General features: G+C 33.2%; 1 protein-coding gene across 3 annotated transcripts in view; it reads right to left on the bottom strand.

The window, feature by feature from the left end:
* Positions 1-21,214, bottom strand: part of LOC110370629 (uncharacterized) — a 71,907-nt gene that overhangs the window by 16,345 nt on the left and 34,348 nt on the right. Inside the window, exon 1 of one of the 3 annotated variants that reach the window (XM_021326521.3) lies at positions 15,960-16,179. The exons of 1 other annotated variant lie outside the window; for it this stretch is intronic. The gene's annotated coding sequence lies outside the window, so the exon portion shown is untranslated. Of the gene's footprint in view, positions 1-15,959; positions 16,180-21,214 lie in introns of those variants that run through there. One more of the 3 variants, XM_064038188.1, reaches the window with a different exon arrangement.

Below are 21,214 nucleotides of genomic sequence, written 5' to 3' on the forward strand. Positions count from 1 at the left end.
TGTAAGTTGACACACGGAAAAATGTAGAACTAACATTTCGAGTGGATGGGTTGGTTGGAATAGGACTTTTGTCTTAGCAAGCAGCGCTATTGTAAAGTGTCAAGATACAGTGGTCTTATTGTTTTCTGGCCCAAAGCGATTCTTATGCCTCCGGGCCATTGGGTCTTTGACAAATTATCTGATTGCCAATAGGCTGTAAATGATTGCCGTTATTAGTTTTATTGTTTTGATGATGGCAGTCAACTTCCGAATATTTACATAATGAGATGCTTGATTTATACAATGGAGTTTAGAGTTTTTCTATGGTCATTTGTTATCGATTGGTTTTTAAATATCACTGATTTGTTAAGATGTTATCTTTGATCTGTCGCCACCGTTGGCGCTACCTGATCTATTGTTTGTCTAGTTTAGAGAGATTTAGATAAAAATACAATGGGATGTTGGGATAGTAGTATAGATAGATCAACTGCCTCGTTGGTCTAGCTGTCGCAAGCGCGGCTGCTGAGCACGAGGTCTCGGGTTCGATTCCCGAGTCGGGCCGAAATCGCTTTGTGGGTTTTAGAAGACTTTCACAAAGCAGCCCGGAGCCTGGAAGCTGGTGATTGATACACCCGTGCATCGGAGAGCACGTAAATGTCGGTCCTGCGCCTGATCTCTCTCCGATCGTGTCGGATTACCGTCCCATCGGGCTATGAGAGTTAAGGAATAGGGAGTGCACCTGTGTCTGCGCAAATGCTCGTGCACTATAATATGTCCTGCGTAGTTGGCTAATCTCCTTACATGAGAACAGCCGCCGTAGCCGATAATCGGCTAGGAGGACATCATCATCATCATCATCATCATCATCATCATAGATAGATGGATCTTTTTTTCATGCTGACGATTTGGGTGGTACATGTTTCCATGTGATTTTGGATGTTTCAGACAATACTGAGTGTTCTTACATGTCTTGTAATCTTTGTATTTTAGAGGCTATGTTAATATATTTACATTCAAGTAGGTATCTAGATTATCGATCGACTACCTACGAAGCTACACTTAAGTCAGTATAAAACAGTGTGTTGTGTGTGATGCGTTGTGCCATTACTCTTACACCTAATTAATTGAATGAAATATTACCTTTCCCAATAATAGGCTAATGCACGCTTAAGAGTGTGAATAATTTTCTAATTCTTCATGTAGAATAGTGATATGTACTCAAACAGCGCTTTTCTTAATCCAACTTGACAAATTGAGGATCATTTCTACACCTAATCAATCAAATTATTTCGATAAATCTCTGTCTATTTATTTCTTCTGGTTGCAATATCGGCATTTTACAAGCGAAGCATAAATTTGTATAAAAAAAAAGATTATCAACGGTAAAGTATACAGGTTACAAGATAGAGCATTTCTTAATAAATATGGCTTTCGGCCATAGGCCACTAGACCTGTTACAATCAATAAACAAATTCATACCGTTACCGAAACCGAACATCTGGACACATATATTAATTTCACGCAGTAAACATCAAAACTGTACCGGTTTAATATGATTTATAGAAAATTGGAGATGATTAGTTTGGTAGCTCGGTGACCCCAGAATTGAAAATGTACAGCAAACATTAAATCTACGTTTCATCTGTAACGACGTGATATTGGAAACTGTTATGGGTGGCTCAAATTTCAAATCTTCTCAGATGAATAATGTATAGCTTGAAGGCAGAATTGAAAATTCATCATCTGAATCAGAAGCGTATGGAATGGTTACGGCTTCTTATGATTTGTTATGACTAAATGAAGATGAAGAACTTTTATGATCTGTCAAGGCATTACGATATATATTTCACCGTGGAATGTGGGATTTTATTGCATCAGAACATGTTTAACATGCCAACCGTAATACGATACCTTTTGGTGACACTTATCGAACCCGTAAATTGTCAAAGATCTAAGAATTATCGACCAAAGGCATCGATAGTTTTATGTGCTCTCCAGCTCAGAGCCAAACAGGTATTGAAACAATTTGTAGTTTTTTCTATTTTATCATCACGATCATCATCAGAATTAGTCTCGGTCAATCTTATTCTGATGTCTCTATTACTTGTTCTACTCGAACACAAAGAAGTTTTAAAATCAATAACACCTGGATGCTGGGTTACCCCTTGATCCTATTGATCATCATGCTGGGCTAAGTGTCTCAAAGACCACCTTCAAAATTAGAAATAACAATAGCAAATCTTGCAAAGACCCTCTATTCTGCATCACAACGACATCATCAATCTCCAAATTGACCTTTACTATCTACACTTACATCTAAACTACATACTGCCAAGTCTAGCTGCAGGCAGACAGTGCCAGTACAAAACTTCGTTGAAAGCAATGCGTTCCCGCCTCGCCAAGCCCATGTGCCCTTGATACCGAGGATGCTAGTTACTGCACCTAAGTGTTTACGCCCTTTACTTCTAACTAGGCCTTGAGCAGTTGTTTAGTATAATGAAGGAGTGCTCGACAGAACTGTCTGATTGTTTGCATGTTTGTAATCTATACAACATAATTGAATGCGTATTTTAGAACCATTTCTGTAAAAGGCCTAGTTATCCAAAATAGAGAAAAGAGTTTGAGTCAAGTTACAATGGTGTAGTAAAAAATCTCCATATCTTTTAACGTTCTTTAAGTCTTCCGCAACAGAAATTCCTCTCGTACCTATTGAAGTCTATAGCTCAAAATTAATGGTAGTAGTAAACTAAACGGCCACTATATTGAAACACTTCATTAATATCATAACGCACAACGCTACTGATATCTCCTACATCATTGATATTCAACCGATGTTTTATAGTCAGCAAATGGGCAGTTATGAAGAACGATGCCTATTATCTCCTCGACGAATGACCGCCATCACATTATAACACATGAAACTTTTAGACCAATCAAATAATAGATAAGGCTTTTGATCCATCAATTTACGTTTTCTAAACATGTGAAGTGCGATTAAGAGATGAACTATAGCTATAAATGGAACGGTATGGATAACGGTAGGTACCTTTTCAAAGGTCGGCAAAAGTCAAACGGAATAATGAAAATGATTACCTGCTTAACACTACTGTTGGTTCCAAAAGTACCATATTCAAAGAAGACCGTTAAGGTATTGGTAAAGCAATTGATTACTTTTTTGCTGGGGTCGATGTTAATTCTCGATATTGAAGTTCCATTAAAGGTGTCTGTCTGTCTGACAATTCTGTTGCTTGTCTGTTGTTGTGTTTAATTGTTGCCGATTGTGATCAACTCGGAAAGCTTTGTTGCTATTGTGTGTAAATTGACTGACAACTGAGAATTCTCCATTTTCTGAATTCCTTTTTGTATTTTGTGATGTTCAAAAGTCTCTGTTATTTTTCGTAGTTTTTGTATGCTGGCGCTTTCTAGCGGCTAAACTTAACGTATTAAGTATACTACATACATTATGTATGTTCAAATTATTCAAAACATTCTTCTCTAAACAAAATAAATAGTCCAATTTGTATCACTATTTTGATGACATGGCTACCTAGCCACGCAAACAAAAAATCTAAACAATAACAAAAGGACAATATAACGATAATAATGATATCAACACTTGTTTACACAACACAAGGTATATAATGATGTTAGTAGCAAATGAGTATAATGTAATCATAGTTAGATTTGACAGAGGGTGACGAAGAGTATGAGGAAGTAGTTTACCATTTCGAAACAATTGAAATAAACAAAAAATACAAACATCCGATTTGAGAACCTTCTCCTTTTTGGGAAGTTGGTTAATACAGAACACTGTAATAGAGAAGGGCATATTTTATCGACACTGGAACACTTAATGATTGCAATGTGAACTTTTGAGCATTTAATTTTTTTCTAAAGAAACAATGTAGATCTACTCGACCTACTTCTGGAAACACGAATTACTTATTTAGACTTAATTTTAATTAGTAGGTAAGTACAAGTTTTTTGAAACTCCACTTTTTTGACAAAACCATCGAGGGAAAGATTTCAACATCTTTCAAGAAATGTGAGTGGGTAACATGATTTTAATAAGTACATATAATTAAAATACAATATTCTGCTTTAATTTCGCGGTACACTTTCATTTTTAAAAACGGTTCACCTTCGATCACATTACACATTCTTGCAATACGCAGGGTCGATTGTGCAAAACTTAAAAATATCCCATATTAAAAAAAAGTCGATTTAAAAGTCGTATTTTTGGATCTTAAAATCTTTCCCAATAGCTTTTTTTAATGTTTTTTAATAGCAGTCAATTATTTTACGACCACACCTTGATTAGATTCACACGCCTTTTTTGAGGCCGAAGCGTGGTTAACATTCAAAAACAGTAGTTCAAAAATATCTGCGGTGCTTTATGATACTTAATAGCATTTTTCGAAGAAGTTTATAGACGTGCGTGGCAGATAGTAAAGTTAGTTTAATCGTATTTTAGAAACGAACCACTAGTTTGTTCAGAATATTAATTAAATCTCACGCGTTTAATTTGTAAAGTAAATGCCTGCATGTTTTTTTTATGTTTTAATTAATTAAGTAACATACCTATTTCTATTACACATTCTTTTATTATGAGGAATCACTAACTCTAAAGGGAACTTCGGAAATATCACCATAATAATCGTTGTTCAACGTTAAGGGATTCGAGGAGTTATTATACTTATTTCCCCGTTTCTAATATAACCAAATCACTTGTGAAAAGATCACGATTAACCAACATTTAATGCAAATGACGCTTCGTCTTTTCTTCCGTATCAAGAAAATAGTTGCGTAAGTAAAGTTTTGTAAGTGATATTTTGGGTCACTATACTAAAATATTAATTAATATTAGGTAACTAAGAAGTAGCAGATATAGCCTTTTTTACCATTTTTTTTGGACTATACGTAATAGGTGGTCAGTACGTATATGCGGAGTTCAATGTTGGACTTAGGCTAAGGTTAAGGACTTAGTTTCCACAAAAGCGAAAATATTTTTGGAAGCTCGTTTGCTCTCAAACGGAGCGGAGCCAGGTGCATTGGTTCTCTGACCTAAGTGAGCAATAAGGCTTGAAAAGTCTAACCTCTAATAATAAAAGAGCAGGAACTTAAAGCACGACAATAAGTCATTAAACCAATACAAATCACCTATTTACTTCTAACGCGAAATCAATTAAACACTGCACTTACAAACATTACCTAACCTTACATCGATAATCTCAACGGACCATAAAATTACATTCAACTCTTAATATTCACAAATTAGTATCAAGTCAATTACGTTCAACTTACGTGTGTAATGTTAAATTAATTTACAAGCTCACTTAAACGAGTTGAACCAGTTGAAAGAACTTGATCGAATTTAATCACTTATGGTATAACAGTGACATAATAATGTATGAAAGTAGTGCAAACATTTCTTGTTTGGTACTTGAGAATTGGAGCTTGGAGCTTTATGAAGGCTTAAGGTATTGCACCAATATTGTAAAAATGGGGTGACATTTTTGATTTGTGTTTGATTGTCAGACTTTCAGGCATATAGAGATAGGTACTAGCTGTTTCAGGCAATTCTTCATGCGTTCCTAGGGAAATGGTACCCGCACCCGTATTTTTATACGAGTGCGGGTACAATTTCTCTAGCCTTTATAGCCTTTTTTGAAAAATGGGCTAAGTAACAATGGAAGATTTTCGAAATCGGTTCTGCTATTCGTGAGATTAACGCATTCAAACAAAAAAATCTAAAGCTTTATAATAAACAGTATTGATAGGAGGTTGCATATAGAAATTACCTCTGACAAGATAGTGTATTGATCAAAACGATTAAAGAAATTAAGTCTGTTTGGGTTTTTCTTGATAGCTTGTCACGATAGCAAATTACTTGACTCAAACTATCTCCTATAAATCAACTGACAGATTAACTTAAAACGAGTTAATTTAAAAACATTAAAAACTAATTTTTAATTTTGAACCGTTATGGATAAACTTGTTTTTATGTTAGGAAGCCCTTACATATGTCTACTCATGTATGAATAATTTTGAACCATAGCGTGACTCGGTTGGGGGCCAATCGGTACATTTATTATTTTAGTGTTTAGAAGCTATGAGAATTAATAAAAAATGTGAACATAATATAATCATCATATTTCAAAGGAGTCTCTGTAATTTTTTTTGAACATGACATTCCCTCTGATTGAAATTTTATTATATCAAATCATGCGATCGTATCATATAACTTGCTAACCCGCTGATTAATATTTTTTTTATACCCAGCTTCTGTCGAAAAGTACAGACCTCAAACTCTTTCGTGCACGAAAAGTACCCAAATACTCCATAGAGTTTTCTCTTCTCATAGATAAATAGAGCCCATAACTCACCGAGACACTTTCTTTGGCAAAATTAAAGCGGTACCGTACATCTATCTTACGCCTCAATTCAAATAACGGCCTACTGATTTCTTTTGAATAAATTAATCACGAAAAAGTAGCCTTATAAACATGTCTAATGAAATCACGGTGTATAATTATTTTTAATAATGAATATTAATATTATAATAAATCAGAGATCGGTACGGACCCGTTGATTGTAGGGTGCGGCCTTTTCGATTGCAAGGAAATCAAAATTTGGCTCTTAAGTACTTAATTAATTTCAAGCTTGATAATTTCAAGCTTAGGTAGTTAGTGGTTAGTATTATAGGAGTTAATTGGTTTTTAGATAGCTCTATCAGCAACTTTTAAATTTCAAATTATAGTAACGATGGTTACTTTTATTTAATTTTTAAAATGCTGTTCGATTGAAGATTGAATTATTTAATATCATTACTAACCTAACATTTAATTAAAAGAAATAATATTTCCCGATCCGTTTTAGATACCTACACGCAATACCATAAAGTAAGGAAGATTAGTCCTGAGCGCTCTAAAGGTTGAAAAAACGAAATAAGTACAAGAAAAAATAACAGTTTTTTTTCTTGCAAAGCTGGAAGGAAAAATATGTTTATTTTTAATATTTTTTTAAGCTCGTGGGAATAAACTAATTTACAAAACTTTGAACCATTCGAATGTTTAAAATTCTTTGAAATATTACATACCTATATTAAACGCCTATAAATATTCTTTAGAAGCTTAATAAATAACATCACCAGCTGAAAATTTGGAAAACATTACAAAATTCAAATAAATCAGATAAAATCAAACTAATCTAAAAAGCAAATGAATACATCTTTGTACCCTATAAATGTCAAAACAAATGTAGGGACATGACAGCGTCGCAGTTTACCTGTCAAACAATGATTAGCTATCTTAGACATTTATAAGAGCTTCTACACACGGAACAAACATCGCGCGTTTTGTCGCGGCGAGTCAACTATCAACTGGAACTCATCTACACATCGTCTTCCTAGAGTGATGAAAACCTCGGAAGTAAAATTTTTGCTACATATATTTTAATCACTTCTCTTTAAAGCAAACCCTATTTTATCCTTCTGAAAAGCTTACACTTCACACTTCCACACACGAGATTTCACTCCAAGTCATCGATATGTGTACCTACTTAACTATTTAATCAATAAATGAAAATTTAATTAATCTAAGTGGAACACAGTTTGACATTGGAAAATATGGTTTTGATTATAGAATTCCAATGCTAAAAAGGGACAGCGTTATAGACTTATTTAGTTCGATCTCTCTCTTACTTTCTACTGGACGTGTCGATGGCGATAAATAGCACGTGTGGTCGGCCCTTTATGATACTGTAGTTTATGAATAAAAGATGAGCTATTAAGAATCTCCGATAGTCGAAGCGACAAGTTAAGTGTAATCTAAATTTTAACGGCTTTAAGTAGTCAGTTAAATAAACTGTTCACGCGTTTAGAAATAAAAGAGTTATTTTTTTAAACACAGATAATAAAAAAAAACATAATTTTAGCCAATTTAATAAATGAAAAAATGCCTTAGGAATACACTTAGAGTTAAAGAATAATATTTTTTTTAACAGTTTCTGAAAACGGAATCTTCTAAAGTGATTTATTTTTTTGCTGCAGTATGCCGTACGCAATTTACTGAATAATTCTAAAATCATTATAAGTAATTGCCTGAAACACACGGTAAATTGCAATAAAACAGAATCAATAAAATTCATATTAACTACAAAAAAAAAAATTATCTAGATTTGTAACTGGTCTCAGGATTCGTTTCAATGCGTATTTCAAAAAAAATATACCGTTCTAGAAAGCTGAAAAATACAGTTTTGAAATAAAAACCGAATTTAAAAAGCTGCTCACAGCCTTTTTTGGACAAACTGTTATTTTGAAACTGCTTATTTTATAGCGTGTTATTTCAATAATATTTATTTTCTGTTTAGTAGTTGATGATATGACAATCTATTCGAAAATATATTCAGATATATAGTAGTACTGTTAACTTTAACTTAATTTTAACTTTTATTACAATATATTCATACTGTTTAATAAAAAAAATATTAGTGCGTATTTGAATAATTTTACGGATTAAAAATCTGAAAATTCAAAATACATCTGAGGGCAGTAGGGCACCAATTAATTAATTTATTCAAATAAACAAAAAACTAGGCCATTTAAGAACCTAATTATAATAAATAACCATATTTTAACAATAATAAAGCAATTAGCAATAATAAACAAGCAAAACAAAATTCTTTGACGCCTTAATAACGCAATACAATCAATATTTGAAATATTATACAATCGTTCATGAAATCGTTCACTGAAGTTTTGTTTACCCTTGAGAAAATGTAAATAAAAACGGGATGATATGGATATAAGATCTTTTTATAAGTTTAAGACATTGCGATATCGTACACGACTTAAGAAGACTGATTCTCCACTTGCTTATAAAAACACGTATCAAACCTATCTACATGTCCTTTTCATAATCCTTATGAAAAACAACAAGAAAATTGCGGCGTACCTACCTAATCTAGTTCTAGTGCAGCCGCGTCCACATAGGTTTTAATGACTGACTAAACTTGATGGTACATATGAACACGTCTTTACCGCTTTCTGTAGTACTAACACCTAGTCATAGTAACACTTTTTGGAGCGTTACCTACACTTGTCGAGCCAGTCCTGATTGCATCTTTAATGCAACTGTTATTTTTTGTGGTTACTCGAAACAACAGTTATCATTACTCGTTACTCTTATCGTGGCGAGAAAACTTGCACTAAACGCAGTTGTAAAAGAAAACTGTCAAGTTCTACTAGATTAGTCGTAAAAAATATGAATATGATAAATAATATTATGGTAGAAAAACATAAAATCCCGTTCTGTCATATGGTGGCCTCGTGAAGGTCGCTAGAAGGCTGTTGAAAGCTATTAAAACTATATATTTAAATATTCATTATGCGGCGATATATTAGAGAAAAATGTGCTTTCCCACTGGGCGATTGGTCACGTTGCATTTGATCTATATGAGATCGATAAAATACCAAACTTAAAAAAAGTATCCATGACACTGAATTCAATTAAAAAGCTTTATGGCATGCCCTGAAGATACCATGAATTTACATAAACAAATAGTTTCATTTGATTTTGTTTTCATTATAATCTTAGTCGATATGAAAACTTAAACCGTAATTTGCTTCCCACAATTCAAGACCATCATTGCGAATCAATCGTAAAAAGGATTTCAATATCGATTATTTTGAAATCAAAATCGATCAGCTTTTCTGAACACTCTTTGAAATAGGGGAAAGCGAGCACTAAAAATATGAAAAGCAGTATTGCTAGCTAAAATTAAATACTTTCGAAAATCTAGCGGTTACGGGAATTGGGTCAGCGATGCTCTTATCGATAGCGCTTTATGAATATTTAAACTAATATATATTTTGTTTATTTCGATCATTGAGTGCTCATAAATATCACCGTGAAGTATGTCAAAATATATCTCTCTAATAAGCAGCAATGTATGCGTAATTTTAAAAAGAAGTGTGCTAAAATTTACATCGTCTCTTAATTTGTTTGACTAATCATATTATTAATTTATGGTCAGAATATAAAAAAAAATATAACTTTATCGCTCCATAGGCTTAATTTTTATGACGGGCCTATTAGAAAATTAATTCGGGGTACAGTTAAGTTGTAAAATCAATTTATGCCTATGAACACACTTTTTACATTTCACAGTAGGTATGTTGAATATTTCAGGAATTTAAACCAATCAGACGGTAGGACCATTATCTTCGGGTAAGACAAATGGATACTTACCTACGTACCTACATAAGAATGAGCATTATTATTGTGATTATGTTATATGTGTGTGTGTATGTGTCCAACTCCTTAAATATTATGGAATAAGTAGCAGAATATCAACTGTGCGAACCAGTTGTTTCATTTTCAACACAAAGTATCGATTAGCGGAAATTCAAGTTGTTTTGTAGTTTTTCCAATGCTAGTACAATACATGAGTATGCAAAAAGAAAGAGACACATAAATCAACATTGTTCTAAAGCTATTTTTATCCAAGTGACTCATTAATTACTTTCTTTAAATCAATCATAATTTCTCGACATGTAAATGGATAAGTAGCGTTTCATACAAGAATTCATAGTTAGGTATAATAAATGCTTAATCATACTTTCTATGATTAAGCGCAAAAAATTAGGTAGGTAAGGTGTCATCGTCACGTTTTTATATAAATTTTGATAGTTAAACGGTGATACTTAATTGCCCAGACCACTGGACAGTTAATAGCTTCGAAATTTTTTAATCACTGTTGGCATACGGATCGGTGATTAATTAAACACATTATGTCTTTAAATTTTAGCAAACGTATAAATACTATTTCCGTTTTTGTGAAGATTTTTTGAGATAGATAGTTTTTTAATTGTGACTTTCTAGAATCTCATGTTACCTCGATTAGGCAGACCCAATGCTATCAAACTGTTGGACTTCTATAGGTACTTACCTACTACAATTAGATGACATTTAATTCAATATTATTATGTTTAAAAAGCGCTCTTCGTCCTCTCCAGGACAGGGTCCATAATTGTTTCTTTTAATTTTACCCACCAGCCTGTACACATTATGGAATGCAATAAAGTTATTGAGTATTGAGTACAATGTAACATATAATACCTATTGCATCAAAGTCAATAAGTTCATAACTTTAATTGGAACTAAAAACACTAAAATAACAAAAAAATACCGTTAAACAAAAGTTTAAAACAAGGTGTAAAGTAAATATCTTTCTGCAACGTGTGACATTAAAATTACGGCAAATAGCGTGCGACGACGAGGAGTTATTATTTACCTACTTGAGTTCGTGAGTGTACGAAACTATCTAACATTTCCCATGGGAAGTGGGAAGTCCTCGATTCCTACGTTGACGGGAATATAATTACAGTATTTTTAATTTGCTAGGTATATGGCACGCCTCTATTTCTGAATGAATAAATGACTTTCAAGACGCAATCAAGCATTTTTACTGTTTTGAACACAGTTGCTAAAATTTAATAGAATCTTGGTTTGCTATAGAAAAGGTTATTATAAAATCTATAGGACATGGCATAGCTTTGATCATCATGCGTGGGGCAGATCCTCTTCCTGTATACTTAGCTGTGTCTAATAGAAGCTTAGCCAATCATTCGCCTGTAATCAGATATTGCTATATCATCAAACACGCGTTACGGGAAGCACCTAATCATTTAAGACCGACGAAAGGGGAGACAGATATTCTATGAACATATCTTGATATTGTGTGGAACTCCGCTATTTGATTCTAAAATCAAAAAGCCTTCAGTAACAAAGTTATGTCTATAATTCCATTTAATGAAAGAATCTTTCAATTTGTGGAAGAATTTGAGAATTTGATAATTTGCACAGTTGGAGAATTCGCAATAATTACTTACCTACTTACATGTACCTAAGTGATTAAAAACTGTGATTGTCAAAGGTACTTGAGAAAAGTAGAAGAAATACACTACAAATTCAAAACGCATAAACCTTCAAACAGCAAGTTTCCATTACCATAACCATAAGTCACTATTGCTCTCGGTCGCCGATACAAAATTTAATGTTCAACTAATGTACAGTCACCAACCCGTTTACCAATAGCAATGTGATACGGTCCCACGATTATTCCGTCAGACCCATACTTTTGAACCAGCATCCACTGCCAAGGGCCCGATTCTCCTAATTTTACGACATACGATTCACATTCGACTGAGATCCAATCCCGACTCAATTACGATTAAAGCGTATGATATCATTTTGTCTGCAAATGATTTACGATTGCAATGTGATTGTAATATAATATATGATTGTAATAAAATCACCAAAACAGCAGATCAATCGCAAACCAATCGTATGTCGTTGGAATACGATTGGTCTTGCCCGATGTGGTTAAAACTATTTCTATTCGATTTTGACATTATTAACTTAGGAGAATCGGGCCCCAGGTTAAAAGGTACTTTTACGGTACGGAATTTTTTATCGTAATCCCATACGCCTAAGATCGTGTGAAATACCCTAAACCATTAAATCACAAGAAAGAAATTACCGTTGATCAAACCGATGTTGTTTTTAAAATATATACATATGTATGTATAAATAATTCATTAGTAAAACGTTATATCGAGCGTATTAGATTTATTTATGACAAATTCTTTGATGTACGCACGGGAATGCTAGTAGGCTGTTTATTAGGGTTCAGTCTAGTGAAGTAGCGTGAAGAAAACCTTTAGAAACATTTATGTATATAGCGAAGCCCAAGCCCCGTATACCTGCCAGATCGGGACATGGGACTAATGAGTTGTTAGTGTCTTGACTAGACTGAATTAATAAATGTAATTTTTTTATGTAGGTAATATTATTAATAATTATACATTTTTTTTTGTTTTAGTTATTATTTCTTTTCACTGCACTGAACGATAAAATACAAAATACAATATTGTTAATGTTTCTCTCTTGCCATTTCTTTTTAATAATATAAACAAATAATTATAGTAGAGAACGCCTAAGGCGTTAACGTTGTACGATGTGCATAAAGTCTTTTAAATAAATAATATTATTAAATTACATCGAAACAGTAAGTTATTGCAATAGCCGTTACTTTCTTGCTCATAAATTCTTTGTTTGCGGTTGCAGATACCTAAATCGAAAGTGAAAAACCGGAGCTAGTGTTCCGTGTCTAAAATCATCGTAGTGAAATTGAACAAACATCAAAAAAACTTGATATTTAGGTAAGTTTTTGATACTTTAAAAACCAAAAAAACGCGTTCTAGTATTTAAATGATTAGATTTTATTTTCAAAATATTTAGAAAATTATAACTACAGTAGAATTCATATATAACGACTTCGCTTATAACAACTATTCGGTTTTAGCGACGATAATCTTTACTCAAGTTAGGTTTCGTATATAGTTACTAAGACAATATAACCGTTTAGTGCGACTCCGGTTTAAGCGACCAACTGCTTATAGCGACCAATATTTATTATAATACGTCCGGTTAAAACGACACACGCGCAATGTTTTGTTTACCTACGCACTCGCACCCCCGCCCCGCGTTCGTATCGTTTAAACCTTCCCTGGACCTCTACAAACATTCTAAAACCAAAATAAGCCAAATCGGTCCAGCCATTCCGGAGTTTTAGTCAGACTAACGAACAGCAATTCATCCTAACTAATATTATAAATGTGAAAGTAACTCTGTCTGTCTGTCTGTCTGTCTTTTCTTCACGCCTAAACTACTGAACCGATTTGTGTGAAATTTGGTACAAACATAGTTTGGAACTTGAGAAAGGACATAGGATAGTTTTTATTTTAAAAAAATATTAAAAAAAAAAAATCCGGACATATAGCGCCATCTATTGGTCAAACCAAAAATATGCCGGAAGTCACTATTCCATGCGAACGAAGTCGCGGGCAAAAGCTAGTTTTTATATATAAGACTAGCTGACCCAACAAATTTCGTATCGTTTAAACCTTCCCTGGACCTCTACGAACATTTTAAAACCAAAATAAGCCAAATCGGTCCAGCCATTCTCGAGTTTTAGTCAGACTAACGAACATCAATTCATTTTTATATATAAGAGGATAATAATATGTATTCGTAAGTTATGTATGTATGTACAAGTTAAGTTATGTACTTAAGAAATAATCCGTCCGTTTTGTGCGTCGTCCGGTTAGTACGACATAGTATCGTCGGTCCCTTGAAGGTCGTTATATCCGGATTCTACTGTATTTTTACAGACGGAACCCCGCTAAAATATCTGTTTCACGCTTGACCAAGTATAGAGGTTTCGTTTATTTCTTCATTTTAACAGTAAGTTACTCTTCAACGCATTGCACGGTGCACGGTATAAAACAGCCTGTTTCGTTTAGTGTCTAATTAAAACTATTAAAGAGGTTAATAACATATTTACTAGTTATAGTGAAAAACAGTTATTTACGCGTGTTTTAATTATCACTATAAGTATTCATTAAAATAATATAGCTGCTTACGAACTTTGTTTCTAGTACATATAATTATACGGTAAGGTGCCTGTACGGTAGTGGAAACATTGATTTATTAATGGCACTGTAATTAAAATTAAAAGAAAGAGTCGATAGAATGGGAGTCGTAAAAGGTGTTTTTTTTATGTGAAAATTGCGTTAATAACTTAATTTAAAAGTGTAGAAATTCGTTATGATGCCAGTTATTTTAGGAACTGCCTTTGCCCATACAAGGTAGGATGATAAATAAATATCAAATAATATCTTGCTAAAATAATGGGATATAGAAATGGATTTTTTATTACTTGCGAACACTGAATGGAAGACCTGTTTGATGACAACAAAAAAAACTATTCTATACTTTGTTTCATAATTTATTTTATGTCTTTTTTTCTGTATCCAATCAAATGACAAGTTTACCCTTAAATAAAATTAAGTAGCTAGAATTATAGTAGGCAAGACAAGATATACTTGAAAATATTTACAAATAAATAAAGATAGGTAGAAATGGGAAGAAATATGATCTTGCAGAGGTCAAATGGCACCCTTTAGCACAAGCGCATAATAGTTGTCACTCAAAATGACAGTAAATAGTTTTCAAAGGAATACTTAAGCACTAAAGTTACTCATTAATTCTAATGTAAGCATAAACTGGGAAAGTGATTTCTGTATAAGTATTTATATTGATATTGGATAGAAAACTTATTGTCGTGGAAAGTAAGTATACTTAATTTATTGCTTCAATAAAAAGGATTTTTGAAAAAGGTTTTTAGACAAATAAGAGTAGTTTCCAGCTTATGCACCCTTAAATATTACTAATAGTTAATTAATTAAAAAATTAATAAATAAATTAGTAAACATTGTATTTTTAAGTAATAGGTATACCTACTTAATTAACGACCACTTAAGAAAATCATATGGTTCATCATTGTTATTAGAGGAGTCAACTTTACATAAAATACTGTTAAATCTTTATTTCGTCGTCCAAATTGTCAAAATGATTTTATTTCAATTTAAAAATAAAGCAGAAATAGTTTAACAGTTGTATTTATGGTCTCTCCTAATGTATAATAGTTTTATACCTATATGTATTCATATATCACAATAGTTCTTTTATTTAAAATTTAGTAGCTTTTAGATAATGTTAAACATTCTTTAACTTCTTTATCGATAAACTGTTGTCATATATTAAACGTTGACATAAATGGTTTAAACTTGATCTACTGATTTAACCAACAAAGTTTTATTGTTGTTAAGTTATTGTTCGTTTATGTTAATTAATTGTGTCTTTATCTTTAAACTTTAATATTTATTTCTTCTGAGACAGTTTTCAGTAATATCTTTTTCCGGTTTTTACGTCACATACAAAAAAGTTTTTATTTCAGCCAAAGTTTAAAGTTCCTTGAAAATATTTTAACTGTCAATGGAATTTGGATACCAAATACTTAAAAATATTTTACAATTCTAGCACTTATAAGCAGAATCCTCTGTAAAAACTTACCTAAAAAAATCAGGGAAACATCACTATCCCATTTAAATTCCAAGGAGGTTGATAACATGTCACACCAATCTTTATATGTCATTCACTAATAAAAAAAAACAATCACATTCTATTTTCAAACGGTCCCAAGGGCGGTGAATTTCCCGCGGTTTAGTGCGCGACTTGTCGGCTCGAGCGGTCGGCGCACGAGTGGTGCGATTGCTTATTCTGCAGTTCTGCACAGATCGATTCGACCCGACCCGCCCTAACCATATCGCTCGATTCCGGATCGATTGGATAGATCGGAATCACGGTCAGTAGGCTCTCGCGATAAAATATGAAAATTCGTGATCGTTTTGACTGGTAGGACTAATCGGGTTAATTAGATTTTAACCGCGCGGTTCTATGCGTATTTTAATGGCGGTTTAAAATTACTGTATTTTTGGTATAGGTAGGTTTTTACACATTTTTAAAGATTTTCTTAGCTTTCTATAATTAAAAAAATATTGTGCAATGTTAACCTGCCAAATATATCCACTTCCTATATTGCACTGAAAAGAGTGTGGTAATTTCTTCGAGAATACAGTAAGAACTTATTTTGTTTATTTAACAGTTATTGTTATAATTTTGTTAAGTTTTTTTTTCTAATTTTAACGTACCTCAACTATCTTTTTCTCCATCAGTGTAAATTATAGCATAATAAACCTCTATAGATAACTCTATCTACCAATAAATCTTAGATCTACCAGTTTTAGGTTAGAGTGCTACAGTAAATACCCAACAATGTTTCATTAAGCACGATCATCAACTAAAGACTAATAAACTGATCATCAAACTTTATATACCTACTTTGACACACGCTTCACGCCATAATTTTATATACATATTACATACCCAATATATAAGTGTAGTAACCGTTACTTGAATTTGAAGAGAAATAACTGCATATAAATGTAGCTGTGATTGCAGTTCCATACACCACGAGATTTGAAAATCTTCACGCACTTGGATAAACATTATTATTATAGCTATGCAGGAAAAGGAAAGGTTTGTTTCTTTTCTTAACCGCACTTACTGCTGGACTGATAAAAAAAAAAACATAGTTGAATAGCTAATTTTTCGTGACAGGCTAAGATACCTTTTATCTCAAGTGTGCGTACCAACACAGTTCCCACTGAAAGTGGTTGAATCCGTTGGTAGAAGCTAGTATCTTTTGTAAAATTTTCATTTTATTAAACTTTGGCCTACCTTAATTCAGCTCTGAAGTCCTAGCCAACACTTGGGCATTTCCAAATACCAACCATATTTTGTGAGGCAAGTGAAATATTAAAAACCGGCCAAGTGTGAGTCGGACTCGCGCACGAAGGGTTCTGTACCAGAGCAAAAATTAACAAAAAAAATACTTTTGTTGTATGGGAGCCCCCCAAATAAATATTTATTTAATTCTAGTTTTCATTATTTGTTGTTATAGCGGCAACAGAAATACATCATCTGTGAAAATTTTAACTCTCCAACTATCACGGTTCATGAGATACAGCCTGGTGACAGACGGACGGACGGACAGAGGAGCGAAAACAATAGGGTCCCGTTTTACCCTTTGGGTACGGAACCCTAAAAATCTATCGTTAACTTCAACTTTATTCCACAAAAAACCACGTTCCTTACCAGTTTGTCCTCTTTATCCATCATTTTGTCTAGACATTAACTCTAGCTAGACTTTCACAGACAAATTATTCAAAATGCCACAAAATATAGGCACCTCTAACTATGAGTATTCAATTAGTTATGACCTCACCTTATTAACATATTGCGTCTCAAAAAACATTAGGAATATACGGATTTTAAAAGCATGGGTAGTAAAGAAAGTCATTACTATTCGGTCAGATCTGTAAATCTATTTTATAGGCCTGATTTTCTCAACGTATATTGTTGTCGGTTTTCGGTCTAACTGGATACATCTGAGAACTTTTATGTGGAGTGACAGCCTATCTTACCTCCTAAACCCAGTTACGTGGAAAACCCAATACCCTTTGGTATGACTGGTTGTCAGGTTTTCTGGCTTCTGACTACTCGTATCCGTTGTACTATATATAGGTACATTTACATTGTTTTAGAGTCCTATAAAATCAAATGAGGTATAGCTCTGGGTCGGAAGGTTCATCTTGTGGTTCAATACGGTTGTCAAGTTAACTTTCTGTAAATATAGTTTGTTTGAATACGTAAACAGAACTTATTAAGAAGGTAATTATATGCATACTTTTACAAATTAATAACTTGTCATCTTCTCATAAGCTACCACCTGGTAGCGTCTAATTTTCTTTTGACTCCAATAAAATATAATGCATAGTTCATAAATATACAATTAAAATAAAATTAGAGAAATAGTCGTGATGAATTATAGTTAAGCCTTCGTCGACCCTGTAGCGTACTTGCCGTCATACTATTTCACACCTTATGGAATTAACAATAGGGATTAATATTGCGTGTTAATAGCTAGCATAGAGATGTACTAAAAGCCCACAATAAATAAGCGAAAGGTGATATATCTCTGCCCACGGCATCATGCTAAACTGTCTTGATTCAATGATCGCAGTGTGTAAATGTGACACATGACAAGATTTATACTTTAGTTCAGGATAATAACTCAAAATCCAGGCTTGAAGGCGTTTTCTACTTAATTTTCTTAAGGATATGATTGGACAATGTACTCGTAAGTGGATAAGTATACTTAAGGGACTTGTTCCCACTTGCTCTAACTTTGTTAAGTAGGTATATCGAGATGATTTATTTCTCGACCAAAAAAAGAAATGCCCAGTTTATCACTTCGTATATCAAGTAACTAACTAATAAGTGATAAGTCAAAGAATTTTATATTGACCTACTATATGACTTTATGGACTGTCAAAGAAGCTAAGTGCTCAGTTCACAGGAGTTCTCACGGAGAAGAGCTGACAGGGAACTTAAATATGGAAGAAACACCTTAAAAATCCAGTATATAAATCCCATTGCCAAATTGTATATAAATTAATGCATTAAACAAATAAAATAGCTATTAAAGAAAGTGCTGTCACATTTACAATGGCCAAAATGCGTTAGTGTTTTTTCGATGTGGACAAATAAATATAATAATCATTTTAAACACAGATGCAAAAATGTCCAGACGACAATAAATTAAATGTCTATAGACGCCTTGTCTGCATATAAAAATTCAATCATTATAATGTAGGTGTTTGTGTTTGTTTAGTCACAGTTTTTAGAAATATTCTAAATGATTTATCTGTGCGTCTGCGGTATCATTGACAAGTTAATGACCCCTTGTAAAGCTATAAAGTTTCTGATTTGTGTCTAGTTTTCTAGATATTATTAGTAAACCCATGCGCTCGTGGAAGTGTTAGCTTCAAAAAAAAAAATCAGTTTAGCCCTGTCTCTATTCTTGTCCTGTTGATAATCTATTACGATTGATTGTTAAAAGATTTCCTCTTTTTCACTCGATTTGCTCCTTCGACGCCTCATCGCTCTCGCTTTCATTTCCCGACATTTTACTCATTACTGAAGGAATAGTGAAATGTATGATTTCTATTTCTGTCGCAGTCTAGTTTATGACTTCCTTTCTTCCTTTTAGAGCTCTTTGTATACCAGGGCCACTGTAACTCTTGAACAATCCCATTTCCCCGGCAGGATAAGAAGTTTATTGGGTCAACGATTCAACTTGCCACGCCTGTCTATCTTATTTACTTTATAACACACGTTATACAGCGATCAGAGGATCACTTGTAACCGTGTTTCTTCGAGTTTCGACTTATTGTATTTTTCTGCTTTGTAATACGTGTGTACATTGGAAAGCACAATGCGCGTAACATAAAAAAACGACTTGTATGTATTCGTGGCTAGGTCAAGGTGACAGACAGATAGATAGACATGCCATTTCTATATTCAATCCATTCATAGGTATATGATACTTCATTAAGTTGGCTTTAATATTTGCATATCATGCCTTAAGTTGTAAGTGAGCTTTTTGGACAAAAGAGATTTTAGTATGCTACGACCAATTTTCACTTTCGAGTGTCGAGAACGTGGATGTAAAATGCGATGATATGCTAAATTCAATGACATTACTTTTAAACGTCTATCAGTAAGGCATATGTTTAAAAGATATCGTATTAATTGTAATTGTGTGTATGGATATTTGTCCTCTTTCACGCAAAAACCGCTATCGGTACCCACCTATATACTCGTAGCTTCTATACAGATGATACAGGCTACTTTTATCCATGGCTAAAAAGTGACATATGGGAGAAATTACTTTGGGAACGGGGGAAACCCTGGGCGTAGGCTAGTTCTATATACCTATTTTATTAGTTAAAATGATGGATAGAACACTCCTCAGGCAGATACCTACTTATAGAACAAACCCGTCAGATGAAGAGCAAGATACGCGTGAAACATGCAATGTCCACGTTGTCACACTTAATATTCCGCTCCATATATTCATACTGTAAACGTTTTAGTAAAACGCCTGGATAGTGTGACCAACTGGAGACGCAAATGCTTTGCCTTATCCTTTATGTACCGGGCTTGTTATCGCGTGAACGTGTAGCTTTATGAATGGAAATGTGTAAGTGATCTATCATATCTTGGACTAGCTGTTTTCCCGCAGTTTCACCTGCAGCTTACCTGTATCCGTATATAATGTAGTCTATGTTAAAGAATTTTTCAAATCGGTTTAGTAGTTTCAGACCTTGACAAAGCTTGATAAAAAAATATTTCCCCTTTATTATATTAATATACATTATCTCTTCCCCGCGCGAAAATTGGCAAAATTGCCATAAAGCTTTGTGCTCACGGCGGTTCCGATTAGATAACTGATCTAAATGTAAAACAGTAAGTCATACAACAAACTACTACATCACTGTACGGAAATACCGGTCATACAATACGGTGCAGTTGCTACGAAAATACAATTTGTTATTTTTTTCTCCTTTATTTTTGCACATTCTTTATAAGTATTTTTTACATCACAGTTATTTGTGTTGACAGTTATACTTACTTAGATTTTGACCTAATTTATGTGAATGAATGTGTGCTAAAACTTTCCGAGATTTAAAAATTAAATGAAATAAAAATGTGAAATTTTCATACTGCGTATAACAAGACATACTTTTTCCTTAGGTATCCCAAATTGGGTTGGTACATTAAATTTCAGTCTTTTTTCAGGTTTTGTTGTTGGTTCAAGAAAACTATTAACAATGCTTTTCTGAAGGCAATGAATTGATTCT

This window comes from Helicoverpa armigera, chromosome 15 (assembly GCF_030705265.1).
Source record: "Helicoverpa armigera isolate CAAS_96S chromosome 15, ASM3070526v1, whole genome shotgun sequence".
Lineage (NCBI taxonomy): Eukaryota > Metazoa > Arthropoda > Insecta > Lepidoptera > Noctuidae > Helicoverpa > Helicoverpa armigera.